This window comes from Calliphora vicina, chromosome 2 (assembly GCF_958450345.1).
Source record: "Calliphora vicina chromosome 2, idCalVici1.1, whole genome shotgun sequence".
In the NCBI taxonomy this organism is placed as follows: domain Eukaryota; kingdom Metazoa; phylum Arthropoda; class Insecta; order Diptera; family Calliphoridae; genus Calliphora; species Calliphora vicina.
The window spans coordinates 101,582,642-101,598,243 of record NC_088781.1 but is presented as its reverse complement, the minus strand read 5'-3'; the positions used below and the strand labels follow the sequence as shown (position 1 = coordinate 101,598,243).

Sequence of the window (15,602 nt, the reverse complement as noted above, 5' to 3'; positions counted from 1 at the left end):
TTTATATATAAAAATTATCTAAATAATAGTAATTAATTGAAAAAAATCCTTAATTTGAAAAAAATTGTAAATAAAATAGAGAAATAAAAAAAAAAATCTTAAAATTACACTGCAAACTACTCGTACTACAATAACATGCAAACATGCAAAAGCACAAACACAAGAAAAATCAATTTTTTCTTTGTTTTTATATTTTTTTACAGCTACATGTATAAATGTTTAAGTTTAACATGACAAAACGCACTTGTAATATGACAAACAAAACTTTTTGTTATGTTTCTGTCTGTTTATAAATATTATAAGTTGTTACTTAGTTGGTATTCTTTCGCCAACGACCATACCACGCTGAATACATCGGTTCTCGTCCGATCACCGAAATTAAGCAGCGTCGGGCGCGGTTAGTACTTAGATGGGGGACCGCTTGGGAACACCGCGTGTTGTTGGCATCCCAACAAAACAAAACTTTTTGGTTTTTTTTTATTTTTTATATATAAAAATTATCTAAATAATAGTAATTAATTGAAAAAAATCCTTAATTTGAAAAAAATTGTAAATAAAATAGAGAAATAAAAAAAAAAATCTTAAAATTACACTGCAAACTACTCGTACTACAATAACATGCAAACATGCAAAAGCACAAACACAAGAAAAATCAATTTTTTCTTTGTTTTTATATTTTTTTACAGCTACATGTATAAATGTTTAAGTTTAACATGACAAAACGCACTTGTAATATGACAAACAAAACTTTTTGTTATGTTTCTGTCTGTTTATAAATATTATAAGTTGTTACTTAGTTGGTATTCTTTCGCCAACGACCATACCACGCTGAATACATCGGTTCTCGTCCGATCACCGAAATTAAGCAGCGTCGGGCGCGGTTAGTACTTAGATGGGGGACCGCTTGGGAACACCGCGTGTTGTTGGCATCCCAACAAAACAAAACTTTTTGGTTTTTTTTTATTTTTTATATATAAAAATTATCTAAATAATAGTAATTAATTGAAAAAAATCCTTAATTTGAAAAAAATTGTAAATAAAATAGAGAAATAAAAAAAAAAATCTTAAAATTACACTGCAAACTACTCGTACTACAATAACATGCAAACATGCAAAAGCACAAACACAAGAAAAATCAATTTTTTCTTTGTTTTTATATTTTTTTACAGCTACATGTATAAATGTTTAAGTTTAACATGACAAAACGCACTTGTAATATGACAAACAAAACTTTTTGTTATGTTTCTGTCTGTTTATAAATATTATAAGTTGTTACTTAGTTGGTATTCTTTCGCCAACGACCATACCACGCTGAATACATCGGTTCTCGTCCGATCACCGAAATTAAGCAGCGTCGGGCGCGGTTAGTACTTAGATGGGGGACCGCTTGGGAACACCGCGTGTTGTTGGCATCCCAACAAAACAAAACTTTTTGGTTTTTTTTTATTTTTTATATATAAAAATTATCTAAATAATAGTAATTAATTGAAAAAAATCCTTAATTTGAAAAAAATTGTAAATAAAATAGAGAAATAAAAAAAAAAATCTTAAAATTACACTGCAAACTACTCGTACTACAATAACATGCAAACATGCAAAAGCACAAACACAAGAAAAATCAATTTTTTCTTTGTTTTTATATTTTTTTACAGCTACATGTATAAATGTTTAAGTTTAACATGACAAAACGCACTTGTAATATGACAAACAAAACTTTTTGTTATGTTTCTGTCTGTTTATAAATATTATAAGTTGTTACTTAGTTGGTATTCTTTCGCCAACGACCATACCACGCTGAATACATCGGTTCTCGTCCGATCACCGAAATTAAGCAGCGTCGGGCGCGGTTAGTACTTAGATGGGGGACCGCTTGGGAACACCGCGTGTTGTTGGCATCCCAACAAAACAAAACTTTTTGGTTTTTTTTTATTTTTTATATATAAAAATTATCTAAATAATAGTAATTAATTGAAAAAAATCCTTAATTTGAAAAAAATTGTAAATAAAATAGAGAAATAAAAAAAAAAATCTTAAAATTACACTGCAAACTACTCGTACTACAATAACATGCAAACATGCAAAAGCACAAACACAAGAAAAATCAATTTTTTCTTTGTTTTTATATTTTTTTACAGCTACATGTATAAATGTTTAAGTTTAACATGACAAAACGCACTTGTAATATGACAAACAAAACTTTTTGTTATGTTTCTGTCTGTTTATAAATATTATAAGTTGTTACTTAGTTGGTATTCTTTCGCCAACGACCATACCACGCTGAATACATCGGTTCTCGTCCGATCACCGAAATTAAGCAGCGTCGGGCGCGGTTAGTACTTAGATGGGGGACCGCTTGGGAACACCGCGTGTTGTTGGCATCCCAACAAAACAAAACTTTTTGGTTTTTTTTTATTTTTTATATATAAAAATTATCTAAATAATAGTAATTAATTGAAAAAAATCCTTAATTTGAAAAAAATTGTAAATAAAATAGAGAAATAAAAAAAAAAATCTTAAAATTACACTGCAAACTACTCGTACTACAATAACATGCAAACATGCAAAAGCACAAACACAAGAAAAATCAATTTTTTCTTTGTTTTTATATTTTTTTACAGCTACATGTATAAATGTTTAAGTTTAACATGACAAAACGCACTTGTAATATGACAAACAAAACTTTTTGTTATGTTTCTGTCTGTTTATAAATATTATAAGTTGTTACTTAGTTGGTATTCTTTCGCCAACGACCATACCACGCTGAATACATCGGTTCTCGTCCGATCACCGAAATTAAGCAGCGTCGGGCGCGGTTAGTACTTAGATGGGGGACCGCTTGGGAACACCGCGTGTTGTTGGCATCCCAACAAAACAAAACTTTTTGGTTTTTTTTTTTTTTTTATATATAAAAATTATCTAAATAATAGTAATTAATTGAAAAAAATCCTTAATTTGAAAAAAATTGTAAATAAAATAGAGAAATAAAAAAAAAAATCTTAAAATTACACTGCAAACTACTCGTACTACAATAACATGCAAACATGCAAAAGCACAAACACAAGAAAAATCAATTTTTTCTTTGTTTTTATATTTTTTTACAGCTACATGTATAAATGTTTAAGTTTAACATGACAAAACGCACTTGTAATATGACAAACAAAACTTTTTGTTATGTTTCTGTCTGTTTATAAATATTATAAGTTGTTACTTAGTTGGTATTCTTTCGCCAACGACCATACCACGCTGAATACATCGGTTCTCGTCCGATCACCGAAATTAAGCAGCGTCGGGCGCGGTTAGTACTTAGATGGGGGACCGCTTGGGAACACCGCGTGTTGTTGGCATCCCAACAAAACAAAACTTTTTGGTTTTTTTTTTTTTTTTATATATAAAAATTATCTAAATAATAGTAATTAATTGAAAAAAATCCTTAATTTGAAAAAAATTGTAAATAAAATAGAGAAATAAAAAAAAAAATCTTAAAATTACACTGCAAACTACTCGTACTACAATAACATGCAAACATGCAAAAGCACAAACACAAGAAAAATCAATTTTTTCTTTGTTTTTATATTTTTTTACAGCTACATGTATAAATGTTTAAGTTTAACATGACAAAACGCACTTGTAATATGACAAACAAAACTTTTTGTTATGTTTCTGTCTGTTTATAAATATTATAAGTTGTTACTTAGTTGGTATTCTTTCGCCAACGACCATACCACGCTGAATACATCGGTTCTCGTCCGATCACCGAAATTAAGCAGCGTCGGGCGCGGTTAGTACTTAGATGGGGGACCGCTTGGGAACACCGCGTGTTGTTGGCATCCCAACAAAACAAAACTTTTTGGTTTTTTTTTATTTTTTCTATATAAAAATTATCTAAATAATAGTAATTAATTGAAAAAAATCCTTAATTTGAAAAAAATTGTAAATAAAATAGAGAAATAAAAAAAAAAATCTTAAAATTACACTGCAAACTACTCGTACTACAATAACATGCAAACATGCAAAAGCACAAACACAAGAAAAATCAATTTTTTCTTTGTTTTTATATTTTTTTACAGCTACATGTATAAATGTTTAAGTTTAACATGACAAAACGCACTTGTAATATGACAAACAAAACTTTTTGTTATGTTTCTGTCTGTTTATAAATATTATAAGTTGTTACTTAGTTGGTATTCTTTCGCCAACGACCATACCACGCTGAATACATCGGTTCTCGTCCGATCACCGAAATTAAGCAGCGTCGGGCGCGGTTAGTACTTAGATGGGGGACCGCTTGGGAACACCGCGTGTTGTTGGCATCCCAACAAAACAAAACTTTTTGGTTTTCTTTTATTTTTTATATATAAAAATTATCTAAATAATAGTAATTAATTGAAAAAAATCCTTAATTTGAAAAAAATTGTAAATAAAATAGAGAAATAAAAAAAAAAATCTTAAAATTACACTGCAAACTACTCGTACTACAATAACATGCAAACATGCAAAAGCACAAACACAAGAAAAATCAATTTTTTCTTTGTTTTTATATTTTTTTACAGCTACATGTATAAATGTTTAAGTTTAACATGACAAAACGCACTTGTAATATGACAAACAAAACTTTTTGTTATGTTTCTGTCTGTTTATAAATATTATAAGTTGTTACTTAGTTGGTATTCTTTCGCCAACGACCATACCACGCTGAATACATCGGTTCTCGTCCGATCACCGAAATTAAGCAGCGTCGGGCGCGGTTAGTACTTAGATGGGGGACCGCTTGGGAACACCGCGTGTTGTTGGCATCCCAACAAAACAAAACTTTTTGGTTTTTTTTTATTTTTTATATATAAAAATTATCTAAATAATAGTAATTAATTGAAAAAAATCCTTAATTTGAAAAAAATTGTAAATAAAATAGAGAAATAAAAAAAAAAATCTTAAAATTACACTGCAAACTACTCGTACTACAATAACATGCAAACATGCAAAAGCACAAACACAAGAAAAATCAATTTTTTCTTTGTTTTTATATTTTTTTACAGCTACATGTATAAATGTTTAAGTTTAACATGACAAAACGCACTTGTAATATGACAAACAAAACTTTTTGTTATGTTTCTGTCTGTTTATAAATATTATAAGTTGTTACTTAGTTGGTATTCTTTCGCCAACGACCATACCACGCTGAATACATCGGTTCTCGTCCGATCACCGAAATTAAGCAGCGTCGGGCGCGGTTAGTACTTAGATGGGGGACCGCTTGGGAACACCGCGTGTTGTTGGCATCCCAACAAAACAAAACTTTTTGGTTTTTTTTTATTTTTTATATATAAAAATTATCTAAATAATAGTAATTAATTGAAAAAAATCCTTAATTTGAAAAAAATTGTAAATAAAATAGAGAAATAAAAAAAAAAATCTTAAAATTACACTGCAAACTACTCGTACTACAATAACATGCAAACATGCAAAAGCACAAACACAAGAAAAATAAATTTTTTCTTTGTTTTTATATTTTTTTACAGCTACATGTATAAATGTTTAAGTTTAACATGACAAAACGCACTTGTAATATGACAAACAAAACTTTTTGTTATGTTTCTGTCTGTTTATAAATATTATAAGTTGTTACTTAGTTGGTATTCTTTCGCCAACGACCATACCACGCTGAATACATCGGTTCTCGTCCGATCACCGAAATTAAGCAGCGTCGGGCGCGGTTAGTACTTAGATGGGGGACCGCTTGGGAACACCGCGTGTTGTTGGCATCCCAACAAAACAAAACTTTTTGGTTTTTTTTTATTTTTTATATATAAAAATTATCTAAATAATAGTAATTAATTGAAAAAAATACTTAATTTGAAAAAAATTGTAAATAAAATAGAGAAATAAAAAAAAAAATCTTAAAATTACACTGCAAACTACTCGTACTACAATAACATGCAAACATGCAAAAGCACAAACACAAGAAAAATCAATTTTTTCTTTGTTTTTATATTTTTTTACAGCTACATGTATAAATGTTTAAGTTTAACATGACAAAACGCACTTGTAATATGACAAACAAAACTTTTTGTTATGTTTCTGTCTGTTTATAAATATTATAAGTTGTTACTTAGTTGGTATTCTTTCGCCAACGACCATACCACGCTGAATACATCGGTTCTCGTCCGATCACCGAAATTAAGCAGCGTCGGGCGCGGTTAGTACTTAGATGGGGGACCGCTTGGGAACACCGCGTGTTGTTGGCATCCCAACAAAACAAAACTTTTTGTATTTTTTTTATTTTTTATATATAAAAATCATCTAAATAATAGTAATTAATTGAAAAAAGTCCTTAATTTTAAAAAATTGTAAATAAAATAGAGAAATAAAAAAAAAAATCTTAAAATTACACTGCAAACTACTCGTACTACAATAACATGCAAACATGCAAAAGCACAAACACAAGAAAAATCAATTTTTTCTTTGTTTTTATATTTTTTTACAGCTACATGTATAAATGTTTAAGTTTAACATGACAAAACGCACTTGTAATATGACAAACAAAACTTTTTGTTATGTTTCTGTCTGTTTATAAATATTATAAGTTGTTACTTAGTTGGTATTCTTTCGCCAACGACCATACCACGCTGAATACATCGGTTCTCGTCCGATCACCGAAATTAAGCAGCGTCGGGCGCGGTTAGTACTTAGATGGGGGACCGCTTGGGAACACCGCGTGTTGTTGGCATCCCAACAAAACAAAACTTTTTGTATTTTTTTTATTTTTTATATATAAAAATCATCTAAATAATAGTAATTAATTGAAAAAAGTCCTTAATTTTAAAAAATTGTAAATAAAATAGAGAAATAAAAAAAAAAATCTTAAAATTACACTGCAAACTACTCGTACTACAATAACATGCAAACATGCAAAAGCACAAACACAAGAAAAATCAATTTTTTCTTTGTTTTTATATTTTTTTACAGCTACATGTATAAATGTTTAAGTTTAACATGACAAAACGCACTTGTAATATGACAAACAAATCTTTTTGTTATGTTTCTGTCTGTTTATAAATATTATAAGTTGTTACTTAGTTGGTATTCTTTCGCCAACGACCATACCACGCTGAATACATCGGTTCTCGTCCGATCACCGAAATTAAGCAGCGTCGGGCGCGGTTAGTACTTAGATGGGGGACCGCTTGGGAACACCGCGTGTTGTTGGCATCCCAACAAAACAAAACTTTTTGTATTTTTTTTATTTTTTATATATAAAAATCATCTAAATAATAGTAATTAATTGAAAAAAGTCCTTAATTTTAAAAAATTGTAAATAAAATAGAGAAATAAAAAAAAAAATCTTAAAATTACACTGCAAACTACTCGTACTACAATAACATGCAAACATGCAAAAGCACAAACACAAGAAAAATCAATTTTTTCTTTGTTTTTATATTTTTTTACAGCTACATGTATAAATGTTTAAGTTTAACATGACAAAACGCACTTGTAATATGACAAACAAAACTTTTTGTTATGTTTCTGTCTGTTTATAAATATTATAAGTTGTTACTTAGTTGGTATTCTTTCGCCAACGACCATACCACGCTGAATACATCGGTTCTCGTCCGATCACCGAAATTAAGCAGCGTCGGGCGCGGTTAGTACTTAGATGGGGGACCGCTTGGGAACACCGCGTGTTGTTGGCATCCCAACAAAACAAAACTTTTTGTATTTTTTTTATTTTTTATATATAAAAATCATCTAAATAATAGTAATTAATTGAAAAAAGTCCTTAATTTTAAAAAATTGTAAATAAAATAGAGAAATAAAAAAAAAAATCTTAAAATTACACTGCAAACTACTCGTACTACAATAACATGCAAACATGCAAAAGCACAAACACAAGAAAAATCAATTTTTTCTTTGTTTTTATATTTTTTTACAGCTACATGTATAAATGTTTAAGTTTAACATGACAAAACGCACTTGTAATATGACAAACAAAACTTTTTGTTATGTTTCTGTCTGTTTATAAATATTATAAGTTGTTACTTAGTTGGTATTCTTTCGCCAACGACCATACCACGCTGAATACATCGGTTCTCGTCCGATCACCGAAATTAAGCAGCGTCGGGCGCGGTTAGTACTTAGATGGGGGACCGCTTGGGAACACCGCGTGTTGTTGGCATCCCAACAAAACAAAACTTTTTGTATTTTTTTTATTTTTTATATATAAAAATCATCTAAATAATAGTAATTAATTGAAAAAAGTCCTTAATTTTAAAAAATTGTAAATAAAATAGAGAAATAAAAAAAAAAATCTTAAAATTACACTGCAAACTACTCGTACTACAATAACATGCAAACATGCAAAAGCACAAACACAAGAAAAATCAATTTTTTCTTTGTTTTTATATTTTTTTACAGCTACATGTATAAATGTTTAAGTTTAACATGACAAAACGCACTTGTAATATGACAAACAAAACTTTTTGTTATGTTTCTGTCTGTTTATAAATATTATAAGTTGTTACTTAGTTGGTATTCTTTCGCCAACGACCATACCACGCTGAATACATCGGTTCTCGTCCGATCACCGAAATTAAGCAGCGTCGGGCGCGGTTAGTACTTAGATGGGGGACCGCTTGGGAACACCGCGTGTTGTTGGCATCCCAACAAAACAAAACTTTTTGTATTTTTTTTATTTTTTATATATAAAAATCATCTAAATAATAGTAATTAATTGAAAAAAGTCCTTAATTTTAAAAAATTGTAAATAAAATAGAGAAATAAAAAAAAAAATCTTAAAATTACACTGCAAACTACTCGTACTACAATAACATGCAAACATGCAAAAGCACAAACACAAGAAAAATCAATTTTTTCTTTGTTTTTATATTTTTTTACAGCTACATGTATAAATGTTTAAGTTTAACATGACAAAACGCACTTGTAATATGACAAACAAAACTTTTTGTTATGTTTCTGTCTGTTTATAAATATTATAAGTTGTTACTTAGTTGGTATTCTTTCGCCAACGACCATACCACGCTGAATACATCGGTTCTCGTCCGATCACCGAAATTAAGCAGCGTCGGGCGCGGTTAGTACTTAGATGGGGGACCGCTTGGGAACACCGCGTGTTGTTGGCATCCCAACAAAACAAAACTTTTTGTATTTTTTTTATTTTTTATATATAAAAATCATCTAAATAATAGTAATTAATTGAAAAAAGTCCTTAATTTTAAAAAATTGTAAATAAAATAGAGAAATAAAAAAAAAAATCTTAAAATTACACTGCAAACTACTCGTACTACAATAACATGCAAACATGCAAAAGCACAAACACAAGAAAAATCAATTTTTTCTTTGTTTTTATATTTTTTTACAGCTACATGTATAAATGTTTAAGTTTAACATGACAAAACGCACTTGTAATATGACAAACAAAACTTTTTGTTATGTTTCTGTCTGTTTATAAATATTATAAGTTGTTACTTAGTTGGTATTCTTTCGCCAACGACCATACCACGCTGAATACATCGGTTCTCGTCCGATCACCGAAATTAAGCAGCGTCGGGCGCGGTTAGTACTTAGATGGGGGACCGCTTGGGAACACCGCGTGTTGTTGGCATCCCAACAAAACAAAACTTTTTGTATTTTTTTTATTTTTTATATATAAAAATCATCTAAATAATAGTAATTAATTGAAAAAAGTCCTTAATTTTAAAAAATTGTAAATAAAATAGAGAAATAAAAAAAAAAATCTTAAAATTACACTGCAAACTACTCGTACTACAATAACATGCAAACATGCAAAAGCACAAACACAAGAAAAATCAATTTTTTCTTTGTTTTTATATTTTTTTACAGCTACATGTATAAATGTTTAAGTTTAACATGACAAAACGCACTTGTAATATGACAAACAAAACTTTTTGTTATGTTTCTGTCTGTTTATAAATATTATAAGTTGTTACTTAGTTGGTATTCTTTCGCCAACGACCATACCACGCTGAATACATCGGTTCTCGTCCGATCACCGAAATTAAGCAGCGTCGGGCGCGGTTAGTACTTAGATGGGGGACCGCTTGGGAACACCGCGTGTTGTTGGCATCCCAACAAAACAAAACTTTTTGTATTTTTTTTATTTTTTATATATAAAAATCATCTAAATAATAGTAATTAATTGAAAAAAGTCCTTAATTTTAAAAAATTGTAAATAAAATAGAGAAATAAAAAAAAAAATCTTAAAATTACACTGCAAACTACTCGTACTACAATAACATGCAAACATGCAAAAGCACAAACACAAGAAAAATCAATTTTTTCTTTGTTTTTATATTTTTTTACAGCTACATGTATAAATGTTTAAGTTTAACATGACAAAACGCACTTGTAATATGACAAACAAAACTTTTTGTTATGTTTCTGTCTGTTTATAAATATTATAAGTTGTTACTTAGTTGGTATTCTTTCGCCAACGACCATACCACGCTGAATACATCGGTTCTCGTCCGATCACCGAAATTAAGCAGCGTCGGGCGCGGTTAGTACTTAGATGGGGGACCGCTTGGGAACACCGCGTGTTGTTGGCATCCCAACAAAACAAAACTTTTTGTATTTTTTTTATTTTTTATATATAAAAATCATCTAAATAATAGTAATTAATTGAAAAAAGTCCTTAATTTTAAAAAATTGTAAATAAAATAGAGAAATAAAAAAAAAAATCTTAAAATTACACTGCAAACTACTCGTACTACAATAACATGCAAACATGCAAAAGCACAAACACAAGAAAAATCAATTTTTTCTTTGTTTTTATATTTTTTTACAGCTACATGTATAAATGTTTAAGTTTAACATGACAAAACGCACTTGTAATATGACAAACAAAACTTTTTGTTATGTTTCTGTCTGTTTATAAATATTATAAGTTGTTACTTAGTTGGTATTCTTTCGCCAACGACCATACCACGCTGAATACATCGGTTCTCGTCCGATCACCGAAATTAAGCAGCGTCGGGCGCGGTTAGTACTTAGATGGGGGACCGCTTGGGAACACCGCGTGTTGTTGGCATCCCAACAAAACAAAACTTTTTGTATTTTTTTTATTTTTTATATATAAAAATCATCTAAATAATAGTAATTAATTGAAAAAAGTCCTTAATTTTAAAAAATTGTAAATAAAATAGAGAAATAAAAAAAAAAATCTTAAAATTACACTGCAAACTACTCGTACTACAATAACATGCAAACATGCAAAAGCACAAACACAAGAAAAATCAATTTTTTCTTTGTTTTTATATTTTTTTACAGCTACATGTATAAATGTTTAAGTTTAACATGACAAAACGCACTTGTAATATGACAAACAAAACTTTTTGTTATGTTTCTGTCTGTTTATAAATATTATAAGTTGTTACTTAGTTGGTATTCTTTCGCCAACGACCATACCACGCTGAATACATCGGTTCTCGTCCGATCACCGAAATTAAGCAGCGTCGGGCGCGGTTAGTACTTAGATGGGGGACCGCTTGGGAACACCGCGTGTTGTTGGCATCCCAACAAAACAAAACTTTTTGTATTTTTTTTATTTTTTATATATAAAAATCATCTAAATAATAGTAATTAATTGAAAAAAGTCCTTAATTTTAAAAAATTGTAAATAAAATAGAGAAATAAAAAAAAAAATCTTAAAATTACACTGCAAACTACTCGTACTACAATAACATGCAAACATGCAAAAGCACAAACACAAGAAAAATCAATTTTTTCTTTGTTTTTATATTTTTTTACAGCTACATGTATAAATGTTTAAGTTTAACATGACAAAACGCACTTGTAATATGACAAACAAAACTTTTTGTTATGTTTCTGTCTGTTTATAAATATTATAAGTTGTTACTTAGTTGGTATTCTTTCGCCAACGACCATACCACGCTGAATACATCGGTTCTCGTCCGATCACCGAAATTAAGCAGCGTCGGGCGCGGTTAGTACTTAGATGGGGGACCGCTTGGGAACACCGCGTGTTGTTGGCATCCCAACAAAACAAAACTTTTTGTATTTTTTTTATTTTTTATATATAAAAATCATCTAAATAATAGTAATTAATTGAAAAAAGTCCTTAATTTTAAAAAATTGTAAATAAAATAGAGAAATAAAAAAAAAAATCTTAAAATTACACTGCAAACTACTCGTACTACAATAACATGCAAACATGCAAAAGCACAAACACAAGAAAAATCAATTTTTTCTTTGTTTTTATATTTTTTTACAGCTACATGTATAAATGTTTAAGTTTAACATGACAAAACGCACTTGTAATATGACAAACAAAACTTTTTGTTATGTTTCTGTCTGTTTATAAATATTATAAGTTGTTACTTAGTTGGTATTCTTTCGCCAACGACCATACCACGCTGAATACATCGGTTCTCGTCCGATCACCGAAATTAAGCAGCGTCGGGCGCGGTTAGTACTTAGATGGGGGACCGCTTGGGAACACCGCGTGTTGTTGGCATCCCAACAAAACAAAACTTTTTGTATTTTTTTTATTTTTTATATATAAAAATCATCTAAATAATAGTAATTAATTGAAAAAAGTCCTTAATTTTAAAAAATTGTAAATAAAATAGAGAAATAAAAAAAAAAATCTTAAAATTACACTGCAAACTACTCGTACTACAATAACATGCAAACATGCAAAAGCACAAACACAAGAAAAATCAATTTTTTCTTTGTTTTTATATTTTTTTACAGCTACATGTATAAATGTTTAAGTTTAACATGACAAAACGCACTTGTAATATGACAAACAAAACTTTTTGTTATGTTTCTGTCTGTTTATAAATATTATAAGTTGTTACTTAGTTGGTATTCTTTCGCCAACGACCATACCACGCTGAATACATCGGTTCTCGTCCGATCACCGAAATTAAGCAGCGTCGGGCGCGGTTAGTACTTAGATGGGGGACCGCTTGGGAACACCGCGTGTTGTTGGCATCCCAACAAAACAAAACTTTTTGTATTTTTTTTATTTTTTATATATAAAAATCATCTAAATAATAGTAATTAATTGAAAAAAGTCCTTAATTTTAAAAAATTGTAAATAAAATAGAGAAATAAAAAAAAAAATCTTAAAATTACACTGCAAACTACTCGTACTACAATAACATGCAAACATGCAAAAGCACAAACACAAGAAAAATCAATTTTTTCTTTGTTTTTATATTTTTTTACAGCTACATGTATAAATGTTTAAGTTTAACATGACAAAACGCACTTGTAATATGACAAACAAAACTTTTTGTTATGTTTCTGTCTGTTTATAAATATTATAAGTTGTTACTTAGTTGGTATTCTTTCGCCAACGACCATACCACGCTGAATACATCGGTTCTCGTCCGATCACCGAAATTAAGCAGCGTCGGGCGCGGTTAGTACTTAGATGGGGGACCGCTTGGGAACACCGCGTGTTGTTGGCATCCCAACAAAACAAAACTTTTTGTATTTTTTTTATTTTTTATATATAAAAATCATCTAAATAATAGTAATTAATTGAAAAAAGTCCTTAATTTTAAAAAATTGTAAATAAAATAGAGAAATAAAAAAAAAAAATCTTAAAATTACACTGCAAACTACTCGTACTACAATAACATGCAAACATGCAAAAGCACAAACACAAGAAAAATCAATTTTTTCTTTGTTTTTATATTTTTTTACAGCTACATGTATAAATGTTTAAGTTTAACATGACAAAACGCACTTGTAATATGACAAACAAAACTTTTTGTTATGTTTCTGTCTGTTTATAAATATTATAAGTTGTTACTTAGTTGGTATTCTTTCGCCAACGACCATACCACGCTGAATACATCGGTTCTCGTCCGATCACCGAAATTAAGCAGCGTCGGGCGCGGTTAGTACTTAGATGGGGGACCGCTTGGGAACACCGCGTGTTGTTGGCATCCCAACAAAACAAAACTTTTTGGTTTTTTTTTTATTTTTTATATATAAAAATCATCTAAATAATAGTAATTAATTGAAAAAAGTCCTTAATTTTAAAAAATTGTAAATAAAATAGAGAAATAAAAAAAAAAATCTTAAAATTACACTGCAAACTACTCGTACTACAATAACATGCAAACATGCAAAAGCACAAACACAAGAAAAATCAATTTTTTCTTTGTTTTTATATTTTTTTACAGCTACATGTATAAATGTTTAAGTTTAACATGACAAAACGCACTTGTAATATGACAAACAAAACTTTTTGTTATGTTTCTGTCTGTTTATAAATATTATAAGTTGTTACTTAGTTGGTATTCTTTCGCCAACGACCATACCACGCTGAATACATCGGTTCTCGTCCGATCACCGAAATTAAGCAGCGTCGGGCGCGGTTAGTACTTAGATGGGGGACCGCTTGGGAACACCGCGTGTTGTTGGCATCCCAACAAAACAAAACTTTTTGTATTTTTTTTATTTTTTATATATAAAAATCATCTAAATAATAGTAATTAATTGAAAAAAGTCCTTAATTTTAAAAAATTGTAAATAAAATAGAGAAATAAAAAAAAAAATCTTAAAATTACACTGCAAACTACTCGTACTACAATAACATGCAAACATGCAAAAGCACAAACACAAGAAAAATCAATTTTTTCTTTGTTTTTATATTTTTTTACAGCTACATGTATAAATGTTTAAGTTTAACATGACAAAACGCACTTGTAATATGACAAACAAAACTTTTTGTTATGTTTCTGTCTGTTTATAAATATTATAAGTTGTTACTTAAAGGGGGGTCAGACGGCATGTATTGCTTGTGTTTTGTGCCATGTATTGGGACATTTTTCCATATGTAAACATATACATGCCGTGTGATCCATATGAAACTTTGTGTATGTAAAATACATGTGTATTACTCGTGACATTTTTGGCAATTAGAGCATGTTCTATTTTCGTGTGTATAACAGAGTTGTATTTTGAAATACAACACTGTGTGAGTGCAAAATAAAAAAAACAAAACAAAAAAGAGTAAAGAAAAATCATAACAAAATAAATTTCATTGCATTAAATATATATATTGTGATTTAAAAATGTTTTAAATAAATATATTGTTAAAAACAACAAACATATAAACTAATAGAGGTTATGTCACATGCAATTACATATGTACGTTTGAACGTGGAAATTATGAATCGTATGTATAACGTGAATTTTGACATACACATGGAATTCCATATGTATCGAATACATGTCCCAATACACAAGCAATACATGCCGTCTGACCCCCCTATTATTAGTTGGTATTCTTTCGCCAACGACCATACCACGCTGAATACATCGGTTCTCGTCCGATCACCGAAATTAAGCAGCGTCGGGCGCGGTTAGTACTTAGATGGGGGACCGCTTGGGAACACCGCGTGTTGTTGGCATCCCAACAAAACAAAACTTTTTGTATTTTTTAAAAAATCATCTAAATTTTTTAAAATCATCTAAATATTAGTAATTAATTGAAAAAAATCCTTAATTTTAAAATAATTGTAAATAAAATAGAGAAATAAAAAAAAATCTTAAAATTACACTGCAAACTACTCGTACTACAATAA

General features: G+C 29.5%; 31 non-coding genes across 31 annotated transcripts; all 31 read left to right on the top strand.

The window, feature by feature from the left end:
- Nucleotides 1-327: 327 nt before the first annotated feature.
- Nucleotides 328-446, top strand: LOC135952809 (5S ribosomal RNA). Its single transcript, XR_010576169.1, has one exon. It is a non-coding gene; the product is annotated as a 5S ribosomal RNA (ribosomal RNA).
- A 364-nt stretch (nucleotides 447-810) lies between these two features.
- On the top strand, nucleotides 811-929 carry LOC135952808 (5S ribosomal RNA). Its single transcript, XR_010576168.1, has one exon. It is a non-coding gene; the product is annotated as a 5S ribosomal RNA (ribosomal RNA).
- Nucleotides 930-1,293: 364 nt separating this feature from the next.
- LOC135952807 (5S ribosomal RNA) lies at nucleotides 1,294-1,412 on the top strand. Its single transcript, XR_010576167.1, has one exon. It is a non-coding gene; the product is annotated as a 5S ribosomal RNA (ribosomal RNA).
- A 364-nt stretch (nucleotides 1,413-1,776) lies between these two features.
- On the top strand, nucleotides 1,777-1,895 carry LOC135952806 (5S ribosomal RNA). The gene has a single exon (XR_010576166.1). It is a non-coding gene; the product is annotated as a 5S ribosomal RNA (ribosomal RNA).
- Nucleotides 1,896-2,259: 364 nt separating this feature from the next.
- Nucleotides 2,260-2,378, top strand: LOC135952805 (5S ribosomal RNA). The gene has a single exon (XR_010576165.1). It is a non-coding gene; the product is annotated as a 5S ribosomal RNA (ribosomal RNA).
- A 364-nt stretch (nucleotides 2,379-2,742) lies between these two features.
- LOC135952804 (5S ribosomal RNA) lies at nucleotides 2,743-2,861 on the top strand. Its single transcript, XR_010576164.1, has one exon. It is a non-coding gene; the product is annotated as a 5S ribosomal RNA (ribosomal RNA).
- Nucleotides 2,862-3,225: 364 nt separating this feature from the next.
- Nucleotides 3,226-3,344, top strand: LOC135952802 (5S ribosomal RNA). The gene has a single exon (XR_010576162.1). It is a non-coding gene; the product is annotated as a 5S ribosomal RNA (ribosomal RNA).
- A 364-nt stretch (nucleotides 3,345-3,708) lies between these two features.
- Nucleotides 3,709-3,827, top strand: LOC135952801 (5S ribosomal RNA). Its single transcript, XR_010576161.1, has one exon. It is a non-coding gene; the product is annotated as a 5S ribosomal RNA (ribosomal RNA).
- A 364-nt stretch (nucleotides 3,828-4,191) lies between these two features.
- LOC135952800 (5S ribosomal RNA) lies at nucleotides 4,192-4,310 on the top strand. Its single transcript, XR_010576160.1, has one exon. It is a non-coding gene; the product is annotated as a 5S ribosomal RNA (ribosomal RNA).
- Nucleotides 4,311-4,674: 364 nt separating this feature from the next.
- On the top strand, nucleotides 4,675-4,793 carry LOC135952799 (5S ribosomal RNA). The gene has a single exon (XR_010576159.1). It is a non-coding gene; the product is annotated as a 5S ribosomal RNA (ribosomal RNA).
- A 364-nt stretch (nucleotides 4,794-5,157) lies between these two features.
- On the top strand, nucleotides 5,158-5,276 carry LOC135952798 (5S ribosomal RNA). Its single transcript, XR_010576158.1, has one exon. It is a non-coding gene; the product is annotated as a 5S ribosomal RNA (ribosomal RNA).
- A 364-nt stretch (nucleotides 5,277-5,640) lies between these two features.
- LOC135952797 (5S ribosomal RNA) lies at nucleotides 5,641-5,759 on the top strand. The gene has a single exon (XR_010576157.1). It is a non-coding gene; the product is annotated as a 5S ribosomal RNA (ribosomal RNA).
- A 364-nt stretch (nucleotides 5,760-6,123) lies between these two features.
- LOC135952796 (5S ribosomal RNA) lies at nucleotides 6,124-6,242 on the top strand. The gene has a single exon (XR_010576156.1). It is a non-coding gene; the product is annotated as a 5S ribosomal RNA (ribosomal RNA).
- Nucleotides 6,243-6,605: 363 nt separating this feature from the next.
- Nucleotides 6,606-6,724, top strand: LOC135952795 (5S ribosomal RNA). Its single transcript, XR_010576155.1, has one exon. It is a non-coding gene; the product is annotated as a 5S ribosomal RNA (ribosomal RNA).
- Nucleotides 6,725-7,087: 363 nt separating this feature from the next.
- On the top strand, nucleotides 7,088-7,206 carry LOC135952794 (5S ribosomal RNA). Its single transcript, XR_010576154.1, has one exon. It is a non-coding gene; the product is annotated as a 5S ribosomal RNA (ribosomal RNA).
- Nucleotides 7,207-7,569: 363 nt separating this feature from the next.
- Nucleotides 7,570-7,688, top strand: LOC135952793 (5S ribosomal RNA). Its single transcript, XR_010576153.1, has one exon. It is a non-coding gene; the product is annotated as a 5S ribosomal RNA (ribosomal RNA).
- A 363-nt stretch (nucleotides 7,689-8,051) lies between these two features.
- Nucleotides 8,052-8,170, top strand: LOC135952791 (5S ribosomal RNA). The gene has a single exon (XR_010576151.1). It is a non-coding gene; the product is annotated as a 5S ribosomal RNA (ribosomal RNA).
- A 363-nt stretch (nucleotides 8,171-8,533) lies between these two features.
- LOC135952788 (5S ribosomal RNA) lies at nucleotides 8,534-8,652 on the top strand. Its single transcript, XR_010576148.1, has one exon. It is a non-coding gene; the product is annotated as a 5S ribosomal RNA (ribosomal RNA).
- Nucleotides 8,653-9,015: 363 nt separating this feature from the next.
- LOC135952776 (5S ribosomal RNA) lies at nucleotides 9,016-9,134 on the top strand. Its single transcript, XR_010576137.1, has one exon. It is a non-coding gene; the product is annotated as a 5S ribosomal RNA (ribosomal RNA).
- A 363-nt stretch (nucleotides 9,135-9,497) lies between these two features.
- Nucleotides 9,498-9,616, top strand: LOC135952764 (5S ribosomal RNA). The gene has a single exon (XR_010576127.1). It is a non-coding gene; the product is annotated as a 5S ribosomal RNA (ribosomal RNA).
- A 363-nt stretch (nucleotides 9,617-9,979) lies between these two features.
- Nucleotides 9,980-10,098, top strand: LOC135952753 (5S ribosomal RNA). The gene has a single exon (XR_010576117.1). It is a non-coding gene; the product is annotated as a 5S ribosomal RNA (ribosomal RNA).
- Nucleotides 10,099-10,461: 363 nt separating this feature from the next.
- LOC135952741 (5S ribosomal RNA) lies at nucleotides 10,462-10,580 on the top strand. Its single transcript, XR_010576106.1, has one exon. It is a non-coding gene; the product is annotated as a 5S ribosomal RNA (ribosomal RNA).
- Nucleotides 10,581-10,943: 363 nt separating this feature from the next.
- LOC135952728 (5S ribosomal RNA) lies at nucleotides 10,944-11,062 on the top strand. Its single transcript, XR_010576095.1, has one exon. It is a non-coding gene; the product is annotated as a 5S ribosomal RNA (ribosomal RNA).
- Nucleotides 11,063-11,425: 363 nt separating this feature from the next.
- On the top strand, nucleotides 11,426-11,544 carry LOC135952717 (5S ribosomal RNA). Its single transcript, XR_010576084.1, has one exon. It is a non-coding gene; the product is annotated as a 5S ribosomal RNA (ribosomal RNA).
- A 363-nt stretch (nucleotides 11,545-11,907) lies between these two features.
- On the top strand, nucleotides 11,908-12,026 carry LOC135952705 (5S ribosomal RNA). The gene has a single exon (XR_010576073.1). It is a non-coding gene; the product is annotated as a 5S ribosomal RNA (ribosomal RNA).
- A 363-nt stretch (nucleotides 12,027-12,389) lies between these two features.
- Nucleotides 12,390-12,508, top strand: LOC135952693 (5S ribosomal RNA). Its single transcript, XR_010576062.1, has one exon. It is a non-coding gene; the product is annotated as a 5S ribosomal RNA (ribosomal RNA).
- Nucleotides 12,509-12,871: 363 nt separating this feature from the next.
- Nucleotides 12,872-12,990, top strand: LOC135952825 (5S ribosomal RNA). Its single transcript, XR_010576185.1, has one exon. It is a non-coding gene; the product is annotated as a 5S ribosomal RNA (ribosomal RNA).
- A 363-nt stretch (nucleotides 12,991-13,353) lies between these two features.
- On the top strand, nucleotides 13,354-13,472 carry LOC135952814 (5S ribosomal RNA). The gene has a single exon (XR_010576174.1). It is a non-coding gene; the product is annotated as a 5S ribosomal RNA (ribosomal RNA).
- A 364-nt stretch (nucleotides 13,473-13,836) lies between these two features.
- Nucleotides 13,837-13,955, top strand: LOC135952803 (5S ribosomal RNA). The gene has a single exon (XR_010576163.1). It is a non-coding gene; the product is annotated as a 5S ribosomal RNA (ribosomal RNA).
- Nucleotides 13,956-14,319: 364 nt separating this feature from the next.
- LOC135952792 (5S ribosomal RNA) lies at nucleotides 14,320-14,438 on the top strand. The gene has a single exon (XR_010576152.1). It is a non-coding gene; the product is annotated as a 5S ribosomal RNA (ribosomal RNA).
- An 871-nt stretch (nucleotides 14,439-15,309) lies between these two features.
- On the top strand, nucleotides 15,310-15,428 carry LOC135952687 (5S ribosomal RNA). Its single transcript, XR_010576056.1, has one exon. It is a non-coding gene; the product is annotated as a 5S ribosomal RNA (ribosomal RNA).
- The last annotated feature ends 174 nt before the right edge of the window (nucleotides 15,429-15,602 follow it).